General features: G+C 38.3%; 1 protein-coding gene across 7 annotated transcripts in view; it reads left to right on the forward strand.

Annotated features, from left to right (window-relative positions):
* Positions 1-2609: 2609 nt before the first annotated feature.
* LOC108620355 (whirlin protein dyschronic) overlaps positions 2610-12835 on the forward strand; it is a 34428-nt gene continuing 24202 nt past the window's right edge. For 2 of the 7 annotated variants that reach the window (XM_089467483.1, XM_089467485.1), the window contains exon 1: positions 2640-4807. The gene's annotated coding sequence lies outside the window, so the exon portion shown is untranslated. Of the gene's footprint in view, positions 4808-12835 lie in introns of all 7 variants that reach the window. The other 5 variants (XM_089467480.1, XM_089467479.1, XM_089467481.1 and 2 more) reach the window with 5 other exon arrangements.

The following is a 12835-nucleotide window of genomic DNA, read 5'->3' on the forward strand; positions in this document are numbered from 1 at the left end:
AAAGCTCCGGGGTTAACTATGACGTCATAGCTGTCTATGTGTGTGTGTGCAAACTATTTTGGCGTACGCATTTCGTCATAAACGAGAATAATCAATAAGCCAGGCAGACAGAATGACGCAGCCAACGTGACATAATTCCAATACAGGGGCACCAACAGCAGCACCAACAGCAGCCACCGCTGCTGATAAGGCGAGGGTCAGTTCGGGTCGGGTCTGGTCGGGTTCACGTTGTAGCAGAGACGTAAACAGGCCCCAAAACATGAAATTCAATTAGAAAACTTTTTGGCACGGCTAACAAGTACGTCGATGGTGCAGGCTCTGACGGCAGTAGAGCAGTCAGCCCGTTAGCCTTCAAGCGGACACCACCCGCAAAACCCCCCTCCCAGACCAGCTATAGCACGTGTACGCTCGTCAACACCTTGGAGCCAACCTTCGTCCAGCCTAAACCCAATATTGTATATATATATGTATATGTATTTCTTTTTTGCCTAATATGCTGCCCGCTGTGTCAGTGTGCGAAATGCAACAACGTGTCGTTCACACTCACACTTTCAACAAAGTAACACGCTCTCTCTATCTCCCACACACTCTCTCTCCCTCGCTCTCTCTCTCTTTGGCTGTCTCGCTCTGGCTTTTTTGGGCGCAGCTTCCAATCGGGAGGCGTGCTGAGTGCTGCCTACCTGGCGAACTTCAGTTTGGTTGTTTGCGCTGCTTTGCTTTGCCTTCGATATTCGCCTGGCTGTCAAAGCGTTCTTTTGACGTTTCGCCATGTGTTGAGTTTTGCGCGTGGGAGACGCAGACAGACCGAGAGAGAGCGAGCCTCTCTCTGTGTGTGTGTGCGTGTGTAAAGAGAGCCGCTGAGAGAGCGCGCTCTCGGAGAGAGCTTTCACCACAGCTGTTGTCTGCCTGGTTCGTTCGTTACCTGGCCTAGCGCCTGCTTCCTTTTCGGACTATTGAGTGAGATTTGTGCGGGGCGAAAAGTTTTGGGTGTGGGAGTGGGTGTGGTAGCTCCTTGTTATTGCTGTTGCTGGTGCTGCTGCTGCTACTACTGCTGTTTGGCTTGGCTTGCGTGCTGTTTACTGTGTTAGCTTTTTATAGGGCACTAAAAAAAATAGTAGATCACCTTGATAAGCAATTAAACATAAAGCACTTTGTGCAGATAATGCATTTAGTTACTATAAAGACTCTCTCGGCTAAGTAAAACTAGATCATGGCACTTAGATTTATTATCAAAATTATAAAATAAAATTTAAGTGAATTAAAGAGCCGTTAAATTTAGAATTTTAAAAAGTCGGTGCAACATTTCTCTGCAATTCAAGTTTGTATACGGCATTTATTATTACAAATATAGGTAAATATTAATGAAGAATAATGAAGTAAATTAATAAATTAATAAAAATAAATTTTTATTAATAAAAGATCAAGATCTAAGAAATAAAAAAAGAGAAAACAATTTTTGTTATTTTCATATTAATATTTATTTTAATAAAGTGTATAAAATTTTCCCTTAACAGGAAGTCTAGATTTATAGCATGTAAAGGAGAAACTAAATTAATATTTAGCAATTCATTTTTAACAATGTATTTTACGTTTCTGCTGATATGTGATTCTTATGAGAATTGCTTATAACCGAAGTTAATCAGCTGTAAACAAATATAGTCATAAATATGATTTACCCATATGTAAGTGAATCAAGCGCATAAGTACGTTTCGCTCTTAGTTTAAAAAAAAGTATATTTTCTGTAATTCTCAAGAAAAATAAATTCTATATAAATTATGTAATTTTAATTTTTTTTATTTTAAGGTAAATAAAACATGTACTTATTTGTATTAAATGAAAGTTTTATATAAGCCACAGAGGATTTCTTTTAAATAGTTTTATTTCATAATACATAGATAAGTCTATAAATACGAATTATTATAGTTAAATATAAATAAGGAAAGTGCGAATCGGCCGTACATACATATCTCTCTCACTCCTTTGCTCTTTGCCTCTTCTTCAGAAGTCTTTTTCCCTGTAATCTCAGTCGTTCTCTCTCCCTTTCTATTTCACTTACCTTTCGATTTTTGTTAGGTACTTTTACTACATAATTTATGATTTATTTATTTAAATATTTATATTTTGTACTTTTTTGCAGTGCACAATTATGACTACATTTGGCAGATACTGTTTGGCGACTCTTCTATTTCGTTTCAACTTCTGTTTTCATTATGAAAGTAACGAATGTAGCAAACGAAACGAAAACAATTACATAGAAAGAAATTGCTGTGGCAAAAAGCACAGAGTAGGACACGACAGGACAGCACAGGACGGGACAGGACAGAACAGAACAGGACTTGCGTCTATCTCGACAGTCACAATAAAATAACAAAATCCAAACAACGCAAACTTTTGAGTGCAAATGCTAACAAAAACCAGAGACTGAAATTGTAACTGAGCCCGTGAACCGATTCCGAGACCGAGACAGAGCTTTAATTTTTACTCGCCAGCCAGTCGCCACATTCCAAAAGGGATGACAGGAGGCGTTGAGGGGGGGATGAAGAGGGCGCGCTCTCATCGGGTGCCTATTCGGGTCCGATTCGTGGCTGGCCTGACAAAAGCCTACATTTTGGGGAAAAGCTCCGGCCCGACGAAGACACGACGACGACAAAGTTGGGCCCAAGTAGTCAGAGTAGTGGAGCCACACGGTTCAGACGGGGCGCTCCGCAGCAAACGCAGCTGAAACGCGCAAAAGAAAGCACAGAAAAAGCTGAAAAAAAATACATATAAAGTCAAGCAAATTATTCTAATAAAATATTTAATTACAAAAAGAAGTGTTTGAAGTAAATGTAAAAAGAAAAAAATCAAATAAATTAAGCAATTGTGTTTAACGGTTAAAATTCAGAGGCATGCTAAAATTATGTAGATACTTTCTGAGGCCTGAAGCCATGTGCAGAGCAGCAGCAGCACCAGCAGTAGAAGCACTGGCAATGGGAATGCCCAGCGGATTTCTATAAAAAAGAAGAGAAGAAACGGCGAAAAGCAGGGGAAACGAGTAACCAAAACCAAAAACCAAATGTGCACGAAAATCCAGCGAATGAAACAGTTTTTTGTAACCTTGAGCGCAACTGTGCTAAAGGCAACAACTGCTTAGTCAATAACAACTCGAAGCACTCAAAATACGACAGCAACAACAACAACTACAGCAACAGTAGCAGCAGCAACACCAATAAAATACAACAGAAATTAAAATAGCAACCACACGGCCGTACATCATGGCGTATGGGTAATATCTGAATACGTATGGCACGACATATGCAGTAAATGTGCGAGGCAGCTGTGTTTAAATATTGCATTATGCACACACTGTGTGCTCCGTGTGTGTGCGTGTGCCACTGTGGCATGCCACTTGCCTCTGTCGCTGTCTCTGCCTCTGCCTCTGTGTGAGTGTGTGTGTGTTTGTGTGGGTGAGCAAGTTTGTCAATGTGTTATTGTTAGAGATGGTGCCAAATGAAATATTAAGCAAATTAATACATATAAATGCTTCAACTTGTATTTATGTGCCACTCGACAACAACAGCAACAGCAACAATAACAACAAGCAATAACAACAACAACAACAACAACAACATGTTCGATGACGCATTCTAGAGTAGGGCAGAAGGTTAAATTACTACGGCAACAACGGCTACGGCTACGACAACGTCTACGGCTACGGCTACCGTCGAAATTCGCCACGTACAGCGATTCGGATTCGGAGTCCGAAAATATTAAAACCGATACCAATACCGAATCGCAGCACGCAAGTTGGCGATTTATAGGCGTGCGACCAACTACAATAAGCATCTCCTGCTACTGCTGCTGCCGCTACTCTGCCCGCTCCTGCCCCAACCCCAACCCCAACCCCAACCCCAGCCCCAGCCCCAGCTCCGTCTATGCAATAGCTCAACGAAGTTCACCACCCACAATAACAAAGAGGCCCAGCAATAGTTGTTGCTGTGGTGAATTTGCCAATAGACAACAATTCAATGTGTGCCTTGAGGCACAAGTGTGACCGTCTAACGCAAATAAATATCGTCAAGTATCGTTTAACTAAGAAAAAACAACAACAACAACAACGACAAAAACAGCAAAGAAAACAAAGAGCATACCAAAACAGGCATTGAAAAAGAATTAAAAAAAAAAAAAAAAATACTCAAACGTGCGTGTCAGCCGCTGCGAGAGCGTGAGTCGGTCGGGAGAGCGTCGGGAGAGCGTGACGCGTTGAATTCACCACGATTTGTTTTCTCCTCGTTGACGGGCAGCAGTTCGAATAAAAAAAAACTTTCACTCTCGGCACAACGTGGCGGCGGGCGGTGCGAAAGCATCGAGCAGGAAGCGCATAAAGTGACACACAAACACACACACACAGAACACTCACACACACACACACACACACACATACACACGGAACACTAAACACTGAACACAGATAGCAAACCAGTTGAAGAAAGCCCACAGTAACAAAAACTAAACAACGAGAATATCCGCAGCAGCAGCAGCAGCAGCAGCAGCAAAACTTTTGCATGCCAGCAGCTGACTGCTGCAGGAAGCGTGCCACAGGACAGCAGGACGGCAGGACAGCCGCAGCAGCAGCAGCAGCCGCAGCGGCAGCAGAACGGTGCAGTGGCAGCAGCCACTAAAGGAGCGGACAGTCCGGCAGCGACTGCCTCGCCTGACTGCCTGTCACAGCCATTGAATAGGCCTCTTCAGCGCGAACACTGGCACAGGATACAGGCCAAGCACACACGCAACGCAATTTAAATGTATCCTTAGAATTTCAAACAGGTGAGCGACATTCATTGAGGAAGTTACCAAACACAAAAACCTACAAAAATAGTTGCATATCGTTCGTTGTGTGCAAGGGAAACGAACCAAAAGACCACATGCAACGAGCTTTTGTTTTTATTTTCGTTTTCGTTTTCATTTTAGTTTCAGTTTTTATATTTCATGCAAGATAAATGAGCGCTTGAGAATTGTGAATGGAAACTTTTAGACAATTCGTGTGACGGAAATGTTGCTGATTGCTGATTGTGATCAATTGTTGCCGTTGCATATGGAAGACAACTTATTTTATAGCAAAATGTATGGCCTTTATAGAGTGTGCTATGGGGTGTAGTTGCAGTCCATGAGTGTCCATAAGTGATATGAATGAGTTACATGGAGTCAAATATAGTCAATTTGTGTGCTATAAAGTATAATCTGCGATAGCTGAGCTATATATTTTATGAAAAAATATTCTATAAAAAAAAAAAATAAATAAATAAATTAATATAAATAAATAAAATAAACAATAATAATAAAATAAAATAAATGGAAAATGTATTTTTATATATTTATATCAAACTTTGCCTAGTTAACAACTTTATCATTAGTATTATTTTTTTATTTTTTGTGTTTTTTTTTTTTTGTTATTATTTATGAAGTGGAGTGTTAAGAACTAAAAAATATTTTTTTTTTTTTCTGACTGTTTGAAATGTAAATTTTTTTAGCATTTCATTTCTGATTTACCTACCTATCTGAGTTTGTGTATTAAAAAAGAGATAGTTATTATTTAAAACAAATTTAGTTAGTATTGACAAACAATAGGAAATTTTATAAAACTATAAATAAGATTAAACTTAAAAAAAAAAAAAAAATGCTTGAAAAAAGTAATACAATATATATATATATTATTAGTAATGCAATATATATATACTATATCTAAATAGATAAAAACTGGAAAATCATTTTGAATAATATAAAAAATTTAGAAAACAACAGCTGTCATTAAACAAAAATAATAAATAAAATAAATAAATAACAAAGCAAATATATTTTTAATCAAAAAACTGCAATATTTGTAATTTAATTAATTTTATGTTTTTATTTTATTTATTTGAGTTTTGTTTGAGATCTATTATAGTATAAAATATAAGCAAATTTTTGTTTTATATTCATTGTATTAATCATTATTATTATTAATCATTATGAATAGTATACCAGCTAGATCTATTATTTCACAAATAGATTATAATTATATTAAAAGACCTCTTCAGGTCAATTCAGATTTATGAACAGTTTACGTATTACGTATTATCACAAATTAATCAACTCTATTTCATATTCGTCGCACAAATAGCTCTAGTAGCCGTAGTCAAATTCCGCCGTGCCTTAAGAGATATATATTCTAGTTATAAATTTGTCAACACGCAAATCAATTTTAGTTCCATACGTAACTGGAGACTCGGTCTCTCTCTCTATATATATATACGGTTGGGTTATTGTATCATTTATCATTCAGTGTTACCTGGCCATTATTTATGTTACGTTGTCAACACACGCTGGAGAAGCAGCGGAAGAAGAAGAAGAAGAAGCTAAGGGCGAGGTGTTTGGCTGATGGGTGAAAATTAATAATGTAACCGTTGGGCTCAGCTCACATCGGCGCATAAGTAATAGTTATTTAATGAGTTTTTCGGTTGGAATTCTAGCCAAAAAGTTGTTTGGCGCCAGGACATTTAATTAAAATTTGCGCCTAATTAAACGTCAAAACGAGGCCTGTGTCGAGGCGAGGCCAAGAGGAGCGAGGGCAGCAGCTGACAGGACATTGGTTGGCGCTCAGGGCGTATGAGTGATTTGCATTTATACTCATCAATAGGCGCTTTATCTGTGTGAGTACAGGTGTGTGTGTGTGTGTGTGTGTGTGTGTGTGTGTGTGTGTGTGTGTGTGTGTACGTGCTTCTCTCTATGCCTCTGTGTGTGTGTGTGTGTGTGTTAGTAAATTATCAGCGTCTATTTAGTAGCTCGCATTGCAGCAGTCTGTTTGCCTGTTTGTTTTTGTTTCCCTCTCTCTCTCTCTCTCTCTCACTCTCTATCGTTCTCTCTCGGTGTTTGCCTTTAATTGAAAATGAAAATTGATTTCGAGTTGTGAAAATATTCTGCACAATTGCGTGCCGTTTTCTGATAAACGTTATATGCACATTCCCATCTATTTACACATGTAAACGTGGCTCAGACGCTGTTTGCGTTTTGCGTTTTATATTTTGCATTTTATTAAATGCGCCCCAGGGTATGCAATATATTTATGCATTTTTTTCTGCTCTCATTCTCCCACGTTTAATTGTTGGTCGAGCTTCTTCTAATTGCAACCCAGTCGAGGTCGCGCTGCGTTTGGGATAGCTCTGCCAATTAGTGTGCAATTTATGCAACTGAAGATGTGCTTTAATTGCCGTCGCAACGCGGGCGCACCATGGGCGTGGCCAGAGTGCCCCGGAGTGGATGATGAAGTGAAGTGCATATGATTCAAATTGAGTTAAGCTAGATGAAAGAAATCAATAGTAGGAGAGTGTATACACTACTTTGTCACAGTAAATATGAGTAATTCAAGGTCTATTGGAATGGGAGAAGTAGTTGACTGCCAAATACTCTGTAGCAGAGCTGGACTTGTATGGATTCCAGTCATTGTTTTGAAGCATATACAAGAGAAAGCCATAAAAAACTTTTCTGTCCCAGATACTAAAAAACAAATACGGATTATGGGTATGATAATATATATCGATAATGTATTTTCCGCGGATAAAAATAGAAACAGAATTTGAATTCATGGCAACTTTATTACCAGAAAATTCACTGCCAATAAACCAACGCCAAATGCATAAAAAAATAAGTTCTATTCAAATTATAATAAATTCAAGAAAGAAACTTGAATTTAATGCTGAGTGTGGAATTTTATTGGGAGGATTTTTGTTTTTGCCTTGCGTGTCGATAATTGAGTCAGCAAATTGAAATTTTGCGCCTTATGCTTTTCATAATTTTTTATCAATTCAAATAGAATAGTATATAATTTATTTTATGAAATATTTATGTGTGCATATTAGTTATTTATTAAGATTGAATTTATTGATTATTTCTGTTAACTATTCTCCTTATATGTATATTATATTAAATTTATATTATATTATTATTTTTTCTATATTATAATTCAGTACGCATAATTTTTTTTTTACTTTTTTCCTAAGGTTTTTTTTTTTTTTATTTTAAATTTATTTTTGATTATTCATTTTATATTTTATGTATTACTTTGAGCATTTTTTAGTAAGTTTCAATTAATTTTTTTTTTGTAATTAAATTAAAAAAATGTGCATTTTATTTTCCATTTTGAGTAATCAAAGCAAAAGCTTGCCTTGCCACATTAACTGTAAAATGTACAGAGAGAGGAAACCACATTTTATATATTATTTGAACAATAAATCTATTTCCGTCCGTTTGACCAATAAGTCTATTTCCGTCCTTATCCCATATTTAGCTCAGCAGTTCAATAAAACTTGAACTGTTAAACTTAATTTAGTTCCCTTTCATGACAGAAAAAAAACTTTCTAACTGGCAGACTGTTTGATCCATGAATGTTTCATATTCTAAACAAATAATCGGAAAAAAAAGGAAAAATAAGTGCTTGGCTATAAATGTGCTCGAAGGTCGATAATTGTTTAGGTGCTCAATTATGGCAATTGATAAAAAGTGGTTATGAAAGGAAAGGCGCAATAAGCTACGAAATAATGCAAAATCAATACAAAACGAGAGAGAGAGAGAGAGAGAGAGAGAGAGAGAGAGAGAGAGAGAGAGAGAGAGAGAGAGAAAGTTAGAGAAATAAAAATAAGGTGAATTGCAGCAAGTAGAATTTGACATCGTATAATAAACAAAGTAATAATCGTTTAGTTGCGTGGCAGGACTCGTAAGGCGGACAGGACTCGCTGGATAATACAATAATAAGCCCGCAATTAGTGTCATTGATAGATGCGATGCGATGCGATGCGATAAAGCCGCCAAACAGCTGCGACCCAAAGCATTTGCATTGAAATTTGAAGCACAAAGGATGTGCTGGTAGGCCGAAGGATAAACGGCTCGACTCGACTCGACTCGACTCGACTCGATTTGATTCGGGCTACATTAAGTACAAGTTCTTTTCTAAATGCCAGCCAGCTCCCTCTACCTCCCCCCCCCCCCCCCTCCCTCTCTCACTTAGTATGCCCTTTTTTTTTTGCCGCTTTTGTCTGATTGAAAAAGTTGTTTGGGAGCGAAGGGCAAATCGCAATTTCAATTTTAATATTTCCATTCGCCTATGCGCTTTACAGCTCTGAATGGAAAACTACTGCGAATCGTTTCTTTTTTCTTTTCCATATAGATGAGTATGAGTTTGAGCGTGTGTGTGTGTGTGTATTTCCACTTTTGTTCATTTGCCACATTCCCATTTCGCATTCAGAGTTACAGTTTCAATGGCATCGCCAAGGCTGAGTGCCTGAGCTGCCGAGAACTTTCCTAATACAAGATGCTTAAAGGACGAACACAAATGATGTTGTAAGGCGAGTCAGCCTCCACTCTCTCCGCTCTCTCCACTCACTGTGCTCCTCCTCTTCCACTTTGCCGTGCGAGTCCTTGTCCAGAGCAACTAAAGCCTTAAGTGAATTAAGAGCCAAACTTGTAACATTTTCTTTACCTCGTTATTTTTTGCCCTCTCGTTCTCTGGCTGGCAGATCTCAAGGCTTTGCCACTTAATGAGCGACCCTTTCGCGTATGAAGTGCTCGAGCTACGTAAATAAAAACGGATTAGTTTTGCGGCAACTGTTTCCCGTAAATATCTATTAATGCTCTGCCCTCTCTCTCTCTCTCCCTCTCGTTCTTTGTCTTCCTCTCATGTGCTCACCTGTATCAGTTTTTGTTTCGGTTTCCGTTTCCCCCATTTCCCATGCCCCTTCCGGGCTGCCTTCAGAGTTGAGGCTCATTTAATAAAACAAGATTGATTGTTATGGCCCGGCCGAGTGCACAATCTAGCCGCAGGCTTACATCCTGCAGGCCTCGCATGCCACCAGGCCGACCAACAACTGATTTTCGAACAAGTTTTTCGTGTGTTGGCCAGTGTAGGCCTCTGTGTGTATACATCATGAAGCATCTCACATATTGAACATGAATTCGCTATGTTTGCGCGCCGTGTGTGTGTGTGTATAGAAATTAAATATAACATAATTTGCCCTACAAATAACATTTGATTAGTTGTATAACGAAATAAAGGAAGACTTTTATCTTAATAAATGTAATAATTGATATATGCTTGCTGGTAGAGATATATTAAATGTATATATGTTGTGTGAACAGCTGAAAGAACAAAAGGGCGTTATCTATGTATATACAGTGCAGTCTCGATATTTTGTACCCCGCTAAATCGAAAATCGTGATAAACTGAAGAAAAAGTCTCGATAATTTGAATTTCTGTGTAGACAGAAAAAAAATGAACCCATTTGTATTTCGAATTATCGAGATTCTACTGTACCGAAAACCTGTTTAGGCAACTCCATTTGTCTCTCTACTTCTTGGATTCTCTTTAAACGACACTTTAAGTAATTCTCTTCTATAAAATATAGCAGTTACTCCCTTCAATTCTTTCAAGAATATACATAGATAATTAATAGACACAGTTTTGATATTTTATTTTATTTTTTCCCATTGATCTGCGCAACTTTCTCCATACCAATCGGAATTAAAGTTCTTCTTTGATGAGGCTGCAGGCCATTTGCTTCCCAGAATATTTTTAGTTCAGCGCAACGTTTATTATTTAATATTATCTTTTTCTCCATCTAACTCTCTATCTCGCTCACTCTCTCTCTCTCCGTCTCTCTTCCTGTCGCCAAATTTATTTAAATAGTTGCCAGCCTTTGCTTTGTTCGAGGCTAAGCAAATCGATTAATGCATTCATAAATCATTGAACTGTTAGAGACTTTTAAAATGAAATTCCGATTTATTTGCTAATCGTTGAGCTCAACTATTTTGCATCAAATAGCAATTTGGGCTAAAACTGTGCAAGGAATGGCAACATAGAGAAACTATGTATATACTATATAAAATAAATTTTAATATTATGCTATCGAATTTTTGAGGCAGCCACGTAAAATATTGCGCCGGAGGCAGCCATCAAGAATATATATATATATATATATATATGTATTTGTGAAAATTCTATAATCTTAGCTATATATATAATATATAGTTGTCTCTCTCTGTTTCTGTCTCTCTCTATTTATGTTCGTTTACTATGAACAGGCACGTAAGCCACTGCCTTGTCGCATAATTCTTGGAGCAAAAGCAAGAGCAGGAGGCAGAGCGTGTAGTGGTGTGTGTGCTGTTGGTGCCTAGACCTAGGCCTAGGCCTGAGTGTGCGTGTGTGTGTCTATGTGTGTCTATAAGTTGCGTGAGTTCTTGTACTCTCAGACATTGTACACACTCCATAGTTGTCTATCGTCTGCGGCTTGAGTGCGCGTCTCGCTAACCTGCACTCACGAGTTGTTAAACTAACTTTCGTGACTGGACATGTGTTTAACTGTGTATGTGTATGCGCGTGTGTGTGTGTGTGTGTGTCTTGGCACAACTTGGCACACACTGGCAGCGCACATCGCCAAGGCTTCCCCTCGCTGGCAAATATGTAGTTCCATTTGCCTTTTACATTTCCACATTTCCTACTTGGCTCGTTTGCGTGTCTGCGCATAGATAGCTGCAGAGGACAGAAGCCGGCGGACAGAGAGTGCGACCTACTCCGTGGAATGCCGCTTTGCATATTTATTTTATTTGATTTGATTTTCCTCTTTTTTTTTCGTGCCTCCTCTATACTCTATATCTGCTTTTGTATAACGCGACGTGTGATTAAAAATTCGTAACTTAGCTGTTGCTTTTACCTTCATTTTATTTTCTTTACTTTTCGTTTTTCTGTGTTGTTTTTTGTTTGAGTTCTTTCAGCTGTGCTAAATTCAGTTTTGTGACTTTGCTTTTTGTTGCTGTCCTGAAACATCGTTTTCTTTGTGTGTGACAGGCTTTTTATTATTTAGCTGAGGCAGGCGCTGGCATGCCAGTGGGCGTGGCAGGCAGTGGAAGGTAGTGGCAGTTGAACGACTGTCCCGCTTTTTCGAGCGTGCTGCGTCTTTTGTTGCTATTTGCTGCTTCATTAATATTTAATTAAAAAATCAATAGTTGACATGTAAGTCAGCGACGTTTCGTGGCTGCTTCGTTGCTGCTCTTCTTCTTCTTCTTCTTCGTCTTCGTCCTTCTTCTTCTGGTTGTTGTTGTACTTTGCTTTTCAAATACCTTTTCTGTCTTAACTTATGCATATGCATGGCGCATATCTTATTACAACAGATTTTCTTTTCCTTTACCGCCTGCCACCTACGTGACGTTCCACTTTTAAGTCCCCCAAACACATGACACATTTTCCTTTTTCTTTTCTATTTTGTGTGTGTGTGTGCTACCTTTTTTTTTTTTTTTTTTAAAGAAAATTGAATAAGACATAGCGAAATGTGTTGCATATTTATCAGCAGCTGCTCCCGTAAAGCTGAAGGCGGAAAAGCGCGTGTGTGTCCATTCAATATGCATGGCAGACATGTCCGAGCACCTTTTAATTAACGCCAAATTTGCATAGCCATGGGATCTATTAAAGAATCATGAGCTTATTCTTTTTTCTCTCTCTTGTTTTTTAGCCGTTAGTCTGGCAGCTGCTCTTAGCCGGCTCAGACATCAGCTATATATTACATGCGAAGAGTGCAAATTTATGTAGAAGCTATAAAATGCAAAGAACAAGAGCTGCTAGCGCCCTCTGTTGGCCTCATTGGGTAGCTTGTATTTCACGTATATTTTCCGTTTTGCAATTTTCGGCTGGATTTAGCAAGAAGCCCTCGTGAGTCGTATACTTACTTGGACCATTCAAATATTTAACTTGGACTTTACTTTTTCTTATTACTCAATGCTTTTCAGAGAGCGTGGAGTCGTTTATATTTATTATATATATAATGGGATACATAT

Source organism: Drosophila arizonae, chromosome 4, assembly GCF_054131065.1.
Source record: "Drosophila arizonae isolate 15081-1271.41 chromosome 4, UAZ_ARI_1.0, whole genome shotgun sequence".
NCBI classification, from domain to species: Eukaryota; Metazoa; Arthropoda; class Insecta; order Diptera; family Drosophilidae; genus Drosophila; species Drosophila arizonae.